Here is a 14,254-nt window from a genome sequence, read left to right on the forward strand (position 1 = left end):
CAGTTATTGACACTGTTTATCCTAATCTTTGCGTTTATTATTTTGCCAGACTAAAAACATATATTGGATGATACCGAGCGCTAACTACCAAGTAATCACAATTTATTTAAAATTCATGTTTCTTTTGATGAAAGTTTTATATTACTGTTTTAAGTTTAAGCAAATTACACTGATTTTGTTATTAAATATTTTTTATATATAGTGATTTTATAGTATTACATACTTTATATTATTTATAAAAAAAATATTAACTTAATATGTGGCCCTTTCAATTTTATAAATAATTTATTTTATATTTATGCGGTGAAAAATCCGTAAAAAGTTGATACATCACCTTTTTGTAAACGTGTCATTATTTTTATCAATTAAATATCCCTACTTTAAAATTTAAGTATGCTCTCATTAAGCATAAGAATGATTATAGTTAAATTATTCTATTTTAAGTAAATTAAATGACACCATTTCTAAAATTGCGTCTTAAAAATATGTGTATATAGTAATTTTTTTTATATATAATATTTTTTTATATATATATATGAAAATAATCACTGTTAAATATTGCCCTTTTAATTTTATAAACTATATACTATCCGTAAAAAAGGAATTTAATATCACTTTTTTGAAAAAATGAATTTTTTTATAAAAAATATTCCTGCTATAAATTTAAGTTTGCTTTTCTTTAACCATAAGTATTATTTTAGTTAAATTATTCTATTTTAAGTCAAATCAAATGATACTATTTTAAAATAAATTATTTGGTTAGTAGTCTTAAAAGTATAATATGTACAGTGATTTTTTTTATATAAATTAAATTCTTTCTAAAAACTTATCAGTTTATTATGTTGCGCTTTCAATTATAAAAACTATTTATTTTATATTTATCCAGAAAAAATCCGTAAGAATTTATTATATCACCTTTTTGCAAAAATGTATTTTTTTTTATAAAAAATATTCGTGCTATAAATTCAAGTTTACTCTACTTTAAATATAAGCATTATTTTAGTTAAGTTAGTATTTTTTAAGTAAAATCAAATGACACTATTTTTAAAATTATATAGTTGAATAGTAAAGTCTTAAAAATATGTACATACATATGTATAGTGAATTTATTTTATACATATTAAATTATTTATAAAAAAACTTATCAGTGTAATATGTTACCCTTTTAATTTTTTAAACTATTGATTTTATATATGTGCGGCAAAAAATCCGCAAGAAATTACTACAGCACTCTTTTGCAAACCTCCTGTCTTCCTGTGAAATTAAAGCTTTTACTTTCTTAAGCATTAGCATTATTTTAGTAATAATCAGCAAGATATTCATATTTTGTATTTAAAATTGGTTCCTATCAAATATCTTATTTGCTATTTAATTTTCAGACTAAAATTTGTTTAAAAAAATTGTTTATAATTTATCTGCATTTATATATAGTATTTATAATTTTATAAAATAAAAAGAGACCTGAATTTCTTCGTTTTTCAATTGTTATTTTAATAACAATACATTTTCACATATAATGTAAAATCTGTTTTATTATAATTTTTTATTTAGCATTTATTTATTTTAAAAAACATCGTCCTAACATATTTACGACTACCACACAACATTTTATATTATAATTTAAAAAAAAATTGTTTTAGCTCTTTTCTCTTAATATTTAATATTTGTTTTAATAATTAATATTTAATTTAATTGTGGTGTACAATTTTTAATATATTACTTTTTAATTCTCGAGACTGTAGAAACTCAATACTGAAAAAATTCTATTAGATAATTAAAGTAAAAATTACTAAGATATCAACTTTTACAAATCACTGACAAAATAGAAAACTATATATTTCGTTTACAATAAAGAAACGTACAAATTTAAAATATTTTTTTCCCTGTTTAACTTGTAATTTAATTATCTTATTTAAATTCAAGACATATTAAAATGTTTTTTTTTACCACATAAACATTTTAATAAAATTTATTAACATACTTAAATTAGTTTCAATAGTAAAATTGTAACATAGAATTTTTTATAGGCATTTCGTAATATGTACAATAATATTAAATAAAAATAAATAAAATCTGAAAATGCAATTCTAATTAAGTAATTTTAATTAGCTTACATTTTATTACTTCTAATGAATAATAATTAATAAAATAAATTAGCAAAACTAGGTTATAAATTTGTGTGTTTCTATATTTTAATAGTATTTTTAGTTTTACAATCAGATTATTAAAAAAAAACATATAGGTGCCGACAGACAAATATAGTTTAACACTTAAATATGCAAAATATTTGCATGCATTAAAAATTGTAGAAATTTATTTTAGTATACTCTTTAAATTTTACTGAGGTTACTTTGAAAATATAATCAATATTTACTACAGATCCTTATTTCTTTTTTATCGATTCATTAACTTTGTTTTCAGTTTTAAAATGTTTAAATTTTTAGTAAATTTGCACGATACAACAAGGCGTTAATTGGCATCTCTGTTGTAGCCAGATTTACATATATTATTTATATTTTTCAATGCTGGAATTTCTATTTTAATTTTAAAGGACTTGACAGTTTTATTTTTTATAATTTACGCAAAAACGTTTTGTTTTTATTAATCTAAATTTAAATATCAAGAGTCACTTTGTTTAATAAAGTTCTTAATTGCAGAGATTTAGCTTTTTGCTACTGCTTCATATTTTATTTTAATTAAATAAATTAATATTTTGTGGGCGTCATGCGGGTAGTATGGTATTGCGTTGGTGATTTTTAAGATTTTAAATATTTTGAGTCGTCTTAATACTTAAAAAGCATCGTTTTATATCGACTTATATCGGAATATTACCAATACATTTGTCTAGCGTTTAGATCTTTGATCAAAATCACCGAACTTCCAAGTCCAAACATAGCATCAAAATCAAAACGTGTCAAGTCAGATCTTTATGAAATATACTTTTCTAAAAAAAATATTTTTTTCTATTTTTATGTTTAAATTCAATCGCGAAGAATTTTATGTTAATTTAATGTTAGTGTTTATGCGCGCCTGTTTTATTGCCTTTATAGTATTTTAATTTACTAATATATTATAAAAAGAGGTAAAATGAAAGTTTAATCTAAATCAATCCATACGAAGTATATATTATGTACATAATAAATCATTAATTTTCCTATATTATTTCGGTAATCGCCATAAATCGAAACCAATTTGGATGCCCTATACAAAACCATTATGCTATCGATTATACATTCTACAACAACAGGTATACATCCACAGGCCCATTTATTATTTATACACCCAATTGTGAGCAAATCTCGTAAACCTAACATACAGTGCGACGTCTCAATGCAAACGAGCGTCAGCGTCGCGGCGCCGTCGCCGAAAAGTTACCTCCAGACCTAAAGTTATCCATCCCCACCACAAACCAACTCCCACCACTCGGCCGTATCTCTGTCCCGCTCCGGCCCTGTACACCTAAACTTTGGAGCGTCGGATGCAAGCCGCGGCGAGTGCAATGGGAAGCGCGCTTTCCTTCAGACTCTAGCCAAAATGAGCCTTAAGCTCTCGGCGATAAGGGTTATATTAGAAGTTGTGGGATTGTGGCGTTTACGACTCGTCGTAGACCCCTCTCCGTAGACATGTAGAGGCGTAGACGGTTGAATGTGCTGGGCTTAGCCGAGCTTAAAGCTCAGTACTGCGAACACATGTTGTCGGGTTGCCGGTCTCTACGGCCGCGGAACTTTGGCAAAATTTGACGGGCGATAAAAGTTAGCGTCGGTTCTCGTAGACTGTATTAGTTTTAAATGGTAATAATGCGCTTTATGGTGATTTATCGTGAGTTTAGATTTACGTTAACGTCGTGTTTTTTAGTTAATTATATATAAAAATATTATATATTTTAAACTTTAAATATAAGTTAAAAGTGACAGTTAAATATCAACATAATACACAAAATAAAATGTATAATTTATTGTTATTTTCCCAAGTAAAAATAAACAGGTTTTTAATATAGTATTTTATAAACTAGCATTGTTTTTAATAATGTTAATAAATTGTTTTTTTATTTAGACAGCACACCATTGATTTATTATCAAATATTTTTTAAAGATCGTAGAATTTTTTTAACTAGTGTAAATTTGTTTATAAAAATATGGCACTTTATTAGCATCAAATATATAATATATAAATATTTTTTTTTTTAATGTTATTGTGAACTCTTTACTGCTTATAGAGCAATTGAACTTTTAAAATTATTTGACTATTTATTGAAAATAATGCTTGTTTAATACTATTATATAAACATAGACTTTAAAAATGCAGTCTAAAATATTAATTTACATGGTTAGCTATTTTATATACAGTTAAATGATTTTATTCAAAATATTCATATTTTTGTTAAGCTATATTTTAAAACATAACATCATCATATAAATATTAAAAAAATATTTAAATAAAATAATAAAAAACAGCAAATTAACAAACTTTTTTATTTGTAATTTTTAAGCCATTTAAAAAATAAAGATATGTTTATTTTAAAATATTTTCCAGCTGGTTTGTAAAAACAATAAATAAAAAATTATATTAAAATACTAAAAAATAATATGTAACATATTTATTGATATACATTTATTCACCTTGTTTAAAATAGGTTTCGGAATAATTATAAATAAACGATTTTCCCTAACTAACATATTAAATAAATAGCTAGAAACCATACCTATTACTTAAAACTGTTTGTTTAAAATATTATTAAATATACATTATAAAATTTAATAACAGTATTTTAATAAATGTTTAGGCAATATTCAATTCACATATTCTTAAAATAATACAGAATTTTATGTTAAAATTTATGTGAAAAAATAATATTATTTTATATATGTATATATAATACATATCATATATTTATTAGACTAAAAAAAAATATTAATTAATTTAGGTTGATAATATTTTTAACTTTTAAATGGCTAAAAATAAACAAATTAAATAGGTTTTATCAATAAAGCTAGAAATATTAAAATTAAGATAAAGGTGCAAATTATTCATTTTATATACTATAGAACTTGCATTAGCTGTTTTTACGTATAATTTATTCTTACTATATTAAAATTGCATTTTTTTTAAAAATACAAAATTATATGATTTTTTTATAAAGACATTATTTATTATACGTATCATATAAATAAATTTATTAAATTAAAAATTAACAACTAATGAAATACACGTTGAATTTTTTTTTTGATATCACAAACGAATATTTATTTTTAATATGTCAATAAATTAATTTTAATAAATTATAGTTACAAAATACTTTTTTAGATATAAACATATATAAAAAGTTGTTAGATGTTTGTTATAAATAATAAATATTTCATAATTATTAAATATTTTTAAAGGTTACTTTCATATATTTTATTTATTATATTTTAAATGTATTTAAAAAATACAGTAAAAACAGATCTATTCGATAAATAAAATATATAATACTTTACAAACAATTATAAATTGCTGCACTTAAATTAAAATTTAATATAATTGGTTTAAGAGCAGCAAATAGTAAAAATAGGAATTGAATATTTTTTTACATTATTTTATCAAACAAATTTTGTAAATCTGTTCAATATTTATAAACAGTTATATGAATACTAAATATGAAAATTTAAATACGTATTTATTATATATGAAAATAAACAGCAAAAACTTGAATTTTTTAATATAACGATAAAAATATAGTAACTTAAAAATAAATATATATATAAAATGTTAATATTTTCAAAAACCATTAAAATAGAATATTTTACATATTCCAATACTTTATATTGGTATTATTAGGATGAAAAGTAACAGAAAAAAATATTTAGCTTATCTACTAATTGTTTTAAGAAGTTTTTGCTTAAGTCCTTTTTTAACCCTTTTTTACATAATAAAAATTAACGTTAAAGCATATATTTATATATTTTATAGATTTAACAATAAATATTGCAATTTTTCTTTTGTTAAAGTCTAAGAATAAGTTAAAATTTATTTAGTTAAAAAACAAGAAAAACATTTATTACATATTGTCTAATTTAATGGTATGAAAATATATTTAATTATAGCTGAACACAATATTAAATTTGCTAGTTCTTCAAAAATACATATTATGTAATATCAAATAATTTACGTGAATTCGTAACATAAATTATGTATAGCTTATAAAGAAACTCATTCATATTTATGATATACTTAAAATCATCATATATTTAATAGATTGAAAAATAAACAGCAACATTTATTTAAATTTAACTGTAGCTATGTAAAATAATTACGTCTGCGCTTAATTATACTTGTTAATGCTAAGCATAAATAAATTAACTAACATTTGCATATTCTGTTAAATAGTTAATTATTGTTTTCAAATGTTTATTCTTAGATTATTCTAGCTGATTTATTTTTTATGCATTTTAGTAAATTTACATATATGGTTAGTTTTTTCACACAAATATCAACACATATTAAAATAAACGGTTTACCATATTATTTTTTACATCTAATTATGTGATATTTTTCTAAAGATAATATCACATGACTGTCATTTTCATTAATTATATTAGATGAGTTGGAATAACACATCGTTATCAAAAAATATTCAGTAGAATAGGTTTATTATATATTTATAAAAACATATTTTTTTTATTTTAAAATAGTCATTTAATATTTGATAATATTTATTTATTATTAAACATTTTATGCTAAAAGTATATAACATGTTTAATGAATTATTTAGTTGCTTGCATCACAAGACTTAAAGCAAAATATAAATTAAAATGATTAAATTTATATTTATATTATATAAAAATAATACGTTACTTATTTATCTTATTATTCAATTATTGTATTCATTAATTAATATATATATATATATATATATATATATATATATATATATATATATATATATATATATATATATATATATATATATATATATATATATATTTTCAATAACAGAATATGTTATTTATTTTTTTACAAATAAAATATGCATCTCGTCCTATCATCACAATCAGCGAAATTGAATAAGAACCTCTCGGCTCTTGTTCATTGTTAATTAAACGAAAATTCGCGTAATTTAATACGTCCAAAATTAAACGCGCTCGTTTGGAGACAATTAAAGGTTTAATTATAAACGTAGATTTGTAGCCGCGTTATCAAAACTTCTATGTGCTTAATACCGTTGAAATCATTTTAATATCGTTACACAAAAGGTAAAACGAAAAGCGGGTTGATAAAAAGGGATTTCGCCCCGGCTACGGCTGTGCGAGTGGATCGGGGTAATCTTTTCATAAAGCACATAATAAGGATGAGATTTACCCTAATTTGAATAAGTTATCCGCCCCTGTTGACGCTTATTTATATACGCGAAAATGGCTAGCAAATAATAAAAATATTGAAATAAAAATAACATAAGTTTAAAAAGGTATATAAATTATGCCCTAAAAACTTTTATGTAGTAAGAATAAAGTTTTTAATGCTAAAACGTTCAGATACGCTTAATATGTGTTATTACAGGCTGATTTGATAAAGCAAGCGGGTTTTCTTGTCACATTTTATTTTTTTAAACTTTTTGAGGAGTGGTCCGAATTGAGACTTTGATATGTATAGCTGAAGAACAACAAATATATTGCATTCGATTTCAAAACCTTTTTTCTATCAAAGAGAGTTATAAATATTCCTCCTAAAATGCACTTTTGGCAGTACCTTGGTTGTTGAAGACCCTACAATTTAAAAAGTTTCTGAAATGCTTAAACACTTGACAATCTGTTTGCTAAATGTCTGGTGAGTATGTTTGATGAGACGATGCTCTAAAAGCTAACTTTTAGAAGCTGTTATGTGTAGTTGCATATTGTCGTTTAATATAAATAGAACTTACCAATTGAACAGCGTGGAAAGCAAACGTCGCAGTTCTTAGTGCCTTTGTCGATATATTGGCAGTAACTGTTAGTTGTAACTATTTCGCTTAGATACAATGTGCAAAATGCTTTTTATTGTAAAGGATACACTTTTTGTCGAACGTTAATTCAATCACTTAACAATCTTTGTCTTAATGATTGCTTTTGGATTTTTCTCATTTGTTTTAAGTTGTCCAAAGCTGTCTGATTTTTCATGCCTAATTCAAGATCTCGAATTTGTAAAATGATTGTAAAAGGAAGTCTCTTGTTCCTGCACGATTTTTTTGAATTGTCATTGAAGCGTACTATACTTAAAAGTACTATACAACAGTTTTTGTTAGGTCAAACTGATTTTATTAGCGTATTTTTTTTGTGTATCTAATATATACATACATAATTTTGATCTAAATGTTAAAAAAATACAGGTTAAAGTAAAATCATCAAACCGTTATATTTTTCTAGCAACTTTATATGATCTAGTCTAATTACTACATAATTCGTACACCGTATATGTTCTCCCTTTTACACTTTATTGTTTAATACTTGTGCAACTATTAGTAAAATATTTTATACTTCAAATATAATATATAAATTTTACTCTGACGCAGGTAGTCAATTATTTTCTCCGATGATATTTGGTTTTTCGAATTTCATCTTCCTAAGTACAAATAATACCTATACTTTTTAAGAATACTAAGCTGTAATTTTTGCAACCCATTGATACAATATAATTCACATAAGCAGGTATTAAATAAATCTTTTTGGCAGCAAAATTGAATACAACTAAATTTCTTACTTGTTACATTTTGCATAAATTTGTATCTATTATTAATACTAATTTTTAAAATTCTTATTACCTTAACAATGATATTTAAATATTTTAGTATTTATTATTATATATATACAAATATTTATAAAGCCTAATAACACACATTTTTACGTGTAAGATTATACTTTATACAAAATAAAAATAAAACCCAATTTTGGTTTTATTAAATTTTAAGATTTGTTTATATTTTACAAAAAATCGTGAGTTAAATTTAAAGAAAAATTAAAAAGTGCTGTAAGATTAGTTTTGAAATTGTTTAGTTCTTATTAACTTCACAAATATATTTAAATATTCTAATATTAAAATATTTTAGTTTTTATTATTTAATATCCATATAGTTAAAAATAACTATTTTTTTTAAATTCTAATGACACGTATTTGTATCTGTAAGATTATATAATATATAAATAAAGCCTAATTTTAGTTTTATAAAACAGCTCAAATTTTATCATTATTTTGTTTTTAATTGTAATATTTTGTAAGAAAAAATAAAATAAAATAAAAATTTATATATTTAACTTATACTTTTATATTAAAATATAAAAAATATTATTAAAATGACATAGTTTCACCCTAATTGTTTTATTTTCTATATAAATATGTTTAACATGTATTTATTTATTAAAAATACGTTTTATTATTGAAAAGTAACTTTTTTTAAATAAACATATGTATTATTGCAAAATAAGGCACTATATTTCGCACACAATTATATTTTTTTAAATTATAGATGTAGAAAAATATTATAATAAATTTTAGTTATTAGTTAATAATTAATTCAGAGATCAACAAATACGTTTATGAATAAATTGGTATTTATAAAAATATTTTTTTTAAATTATATAGAAAAAAGCAACTCGAGGTTAATATTTGTATATACAATCGGGCATTAAATTTAAAGAAAAATTAAAAAGTGCAGTAAGAAAAATTCTATCAATTTTAGTTATTTATAAAAAAATATCACAGTGGTAAACTAATTTACTTATTTATTTATCACGAATACATTTAATATTAAATAGTTTCTTTTTTAAATATAAAATAATGTAAAATTAAAAAAAGTCTGCTTATGGTTATTTGTGTAATTTACAAACAATTTGACGCTATTCTTTAAGCATTATTTAAAAGTGTAGTAATAATAATTATAATAATTTATGTGATATTTTTATGCACTTAAGTTTTTAATAAAAAAACACAAATTTTTAAACTACCATTTTTATTAATCGCGAATATAATTTATATTTTATATATATTTTTTTTAAAATACATAAATGTTCATTTACAAAAAAAAGCAAGGAAAAATTCAAAAATGCATTAAAAACATTTTTATAAATTTTAGTTATTGACATAAAATAAATACACAGATTGACATATTTATCACCTATACGTTTTAATTAAATAAGAGCTTAATCTATAATAATACACATATGTATAATTAAATATGTGCTACTTGAAGTTTTTTTGTATATTTTACAAACAATCTGGTATTATTATTTTAGTGAAATATTGTTTATTTACTATTTATATTGCCAATAAATCAATTTTTCTTTCGAAGTACAACCCATTTAGACATTATTTTGCTTTGAAAAAATAAAATTCTCACATTTACGTTATTTTTAACAGCCATATAAGCAAGCGATTGCTTTTAAATAATAATTTAAAAACACTGTAATTGCGGAAAATCTATAAATCATTCTAGTTATTATTTTAAAGCTGTATATTTTCTCAGTGATCACATAAAAAAATTTTTTTTTTTTTTTTTGTAAATAAAGCAATAAATATCTTTATTTACCTTTTAAACAAATGTGTATTTTTGCTTTTACTGCAATATTTATAAAAGCATTTTTTATTAGCAAAATCACACATAGTCAAATAAGTTTTTATTCTAGAATCATATAAATGCGCTTTAACAGAACCATAGGTGATTTTTAGTGTAAAATGGTTTTAAAATACTAAAGTTTGATTGAAATCGATAAAACAAATTTTGCGCAATCGCTGACACAATATTTTGTTACATAAACACACATACACAGACATCATACATACCATCGTTAAAACTAACAAAACGTTATCATGGCATAATATTTGATGGATTTTTACTGAAACTTGACAAATGCCTCTCTATACTACGTAAAATTAATAGGTGAAAAAAATCGTAAAGCTTTTTTGTGTTGTGTGTTTTTTTTCAATATCACCGGATTTTATCGTTAAAGGTGAAAAGTACGAGTATATTGTATATCAAACCGACAAATCTGAGATTATCGCACATGTAAGAATTAATTGTAAGTCGTTTAGAACGCGATATGGTGAAAGAAATATACTTTGATATATCAATTATTTTATTTGTGAAACGTAGGTTTTATAAAAGAGGTAATAAAATATAATTATTATAAAATGTGTAATTACGGGTGTAGGAAAATTTTGAAGTAAGAAAATTCTATAAATTATTAGAGAATAGAGCTATTTTTAATACATTGTATCATATTAAGACATCAATGATCAAATGTGTCTGTATTTATAAATGGATTTGTACTGCGTAATTTATTCTTTGATTAGATTTAGTTTTGTAAGTTAAAATTAGCAGATATATATAGAGTAGGATGTATTATTTTAATATATAAACATAAACTATGTTTTAATTAATAAATCGGTGTTTATAAATAGATTTTTATGTTTATTCATAAGTAATAAATATAGCAACGTATTTTAAAATGTTTATTACGCGGTAATAAACATTTTTTTGTGTACATATGTATACTATATTTATTTCTTATTGAGCTTTGTATGATTATTTGCTCTGCTATTCGAATATACAGTATTTATACCTTTTAAATAAACTATTACTATTTACATTGATTTGATTTGCACTGTGTAAATATAAAACTGTGTTCTTTTAAAATAAATTAATATTTAATATAAATTTAATTTGGCTTTAAGATATTTTTCACAATCATATTTATATAGAAAATAGTAAAATAAAAAATCTTTATGCTGTTTATGTTACCATATATGATATTTATGAAATAAACATTACTTACAAAAGTATCAAAGAATATTCTTAAAAGTTCAAAACGTTAGGTTTTTAACAAATCTATGATAAGCTTTGTAAAAAAAATAATAATATTTCAATGGACCTTAGAAACGTAAAATGGTATAATAGTTTTCTTATTTATTATTGGAATAAATATTTATTTTATTATAGCATTAAAGTATCATTAACATCTGCTAAGATTCAAATAACTAGGTAAATAGTATTAGAAAAATAGATATATTATCGACTGTATTAACTTTTCACTTTTGAAAGCGAAAGATATTTAACTTATAGTAAATATTATTTTTTGCAGTTCTTAGACTATGTTTTCTCATTTTTTCATGTTCTCTTACATACTCAAAAGTATTTATTTTTTACTCACAACGTAACATCTAGCTGTGGACAAATCTTAATGAATAATTTTGCTAGATTTAAAGTTTTACTTAGTACTTACAATCATTAATTATGTATCTTGAACCAGGGAAGCATACAAAATTTAAGTCTGATTATATATGTATAAATTAATAATTCAATTCACATTTAATATTATTTTACGGTAAAGAAGGAACTAGCTTAGCTTTAAATCTTTGATATGAATTTTTTTAGCAAACTTCAAATTCTAATTATTTTTTAAGTATATTGTACTATTATCTGTGAATTTAAAGGCCTAAGTGGTTTATTTAAAAATTTGCTCATACATATTGTACATAACATAAGTCTTTAAATTGCACCTTTTTTTATAATAAAACAATTTTTATAAATTGACTGTATAAAATTAGTGCAGTAATGAATTAAAATATTTTTTAGATATCTCTACAAGCATTTGTATCCTAGTGTCATTTTCTTTGATGAGTTGGGATACAATTATTTGAAATTTTGGCGTTATGTCTACTTTATAAAGCACTATTTTTAAATGCTAAGGGGCGGTGTTGACAGTCCCTCAATGCTTGGTGACACTCAGCTGCCCTCTTTAGTGTCCTAGAGTCACGGTCACGTCCCTTATTCTTGTTTATCGCGTCAATGCTTGAGAATGCTCTTTTTTTACAAGCCATTCAGCTTTTCAATGCAATTGCTAAGCACAATAGTGAGTTAAGCGATAGCTATGAGGAGATGGAAAAAAATATCTGGGATGGTTCTTATATATTATAGTTGTTAAGCGTTTTTTTTAAATATTTAATAATATAATCATCATGACCCACTAGTAAAACCTGTCAAGCAATGATGATAAAATTTTTAATAAAAAAAATAAACGTATCTGTTCTTGCCTTGCTAAAGTTAAAAACTGGACTAAAAGCAAATTAAAAACTGGAACAGATTAAAATAAAAACGGATGCTTCTCTTATGCTTGTAACAATTGTCTTTGTCGATTCAGGGTTTCTCTTCTTGGTATAAGCTTAACTAAATTTTTATTCAAAGTCAGAAACAAAGTCGTCAAGTTCCATTTTAATGTCTTGATTGAAATTTTAGTGAAAATCTAGGTAAAAGTACGGTTGTGGCTGATATACCATCGAGTAATGAAAAGAATCTAACTTTGATTATACTGATGATTTAGTATAAAACCTGATTTTTTTTTATTGCAGATCATATCAGATTTTTGTGCCTCTGTAAGAACATATTATTAGATTCAAAATCGTGTATCTTTGAATGTGTAATTCATGTGTGTAGTACTTGCTCCGCGTCTTTTTTTAAAGTAAATTCTGACAGTTTATTATAATTGCTTTATAATTTAAAATTAATAGCTATAAAAGAAATCCGCAGGGATATGCATTACCGTTTTATTGTTACGCCAATAAAATTTGACTCTTGTTTGATGACTCTTTTAACAAGTCCCTTACAACTAATTTCGACGCAACGGTCACGATTCAAAAATTTCCGAGTATTCCTTGAAATCGATATTTTTAATTGCTTATAATTAGAATCATAGCAAAATATATTTTTATTTATATGTGTGTATAAAGTCTACATATTAATTTATTGAAAAAAATATTTTTTGTCATATTTTTTATTATTTATAAAATTGTAATATAAAAATAGAAATCAATATTTTTTTTCAAAGCAAAAATTTTTTTGGAAATATCAATGCATTTATAAGCGAATCAGATAGTATATTTTTATTTTTAAATTAAATCCCCTTGCCGTTAAAAATACTCGTTTGCTTTCCGTTGATGTTGCCTAAATTTTGAGCAAAGACTTATAAAAAATATTTAAATTTTTAGTCCGTTCTCCGGTTGGTTGCATAGCTTAAATTTGTTTGTTCTTTTTTTCAATTTTCTACGTCATAATAATAAAATTATCATTAACATTATCTTTAGTAATTAATTTAGTATATAAATCCAAACCATTTAAATTCTAAATAATTTTATTAAATGTTTCTTTTTATTTAAATATATTCGGGTTTTTCAAAAAATGTATTAAAAATGTAGCGATGCAAACATTTCTAATGATGAATTTGTGTCAATTTCAGACAACCTTTTTAGTAGA

General features: G+C 22.6%; 1 protein-coding gene across 1 annotated transcript in view; it reads left to right on the plus strand.

Annotated features, from left to right (window-relative positions):
* Positions 1 to 3,676: 3,676 nt before the first annotated feature.
* The window catches only part of CARPB (Carbonic anhydrase-related protein B), a 279,915-nt gene continuing 269,337 nt past the window's right edge, over positions 3,677 to 14,254 (plus strand). Inside the window, exon 1 of the mRNA XM_088190724.1 lies at positions 3,677 to 3,791. The gene's annotated coding sequence lies outside the window, so the exon portion shown is untranslated. The remainder of the gene's footprint in view (positions 3,792 to 14,254) is intronic.

Source organism: Plectrocnemia conspersa, unplaced genomic scaffold (assembly GCF_051122295.1).
Source record: "Plectrocnemia conspersa isolate PC_06_02 unplaced genomic scaffold, ASM5112229v1 ptg000008l, whole genome shotgun sequence".
NCBI classification, from domain to species: domain Eukaryota; kingdom Metazoa; phylum Arthropoda; class Insecta; order Trichoptera; family Polycentropodidae; genus Plectrocnemia; species Plectrocnemia conspersa.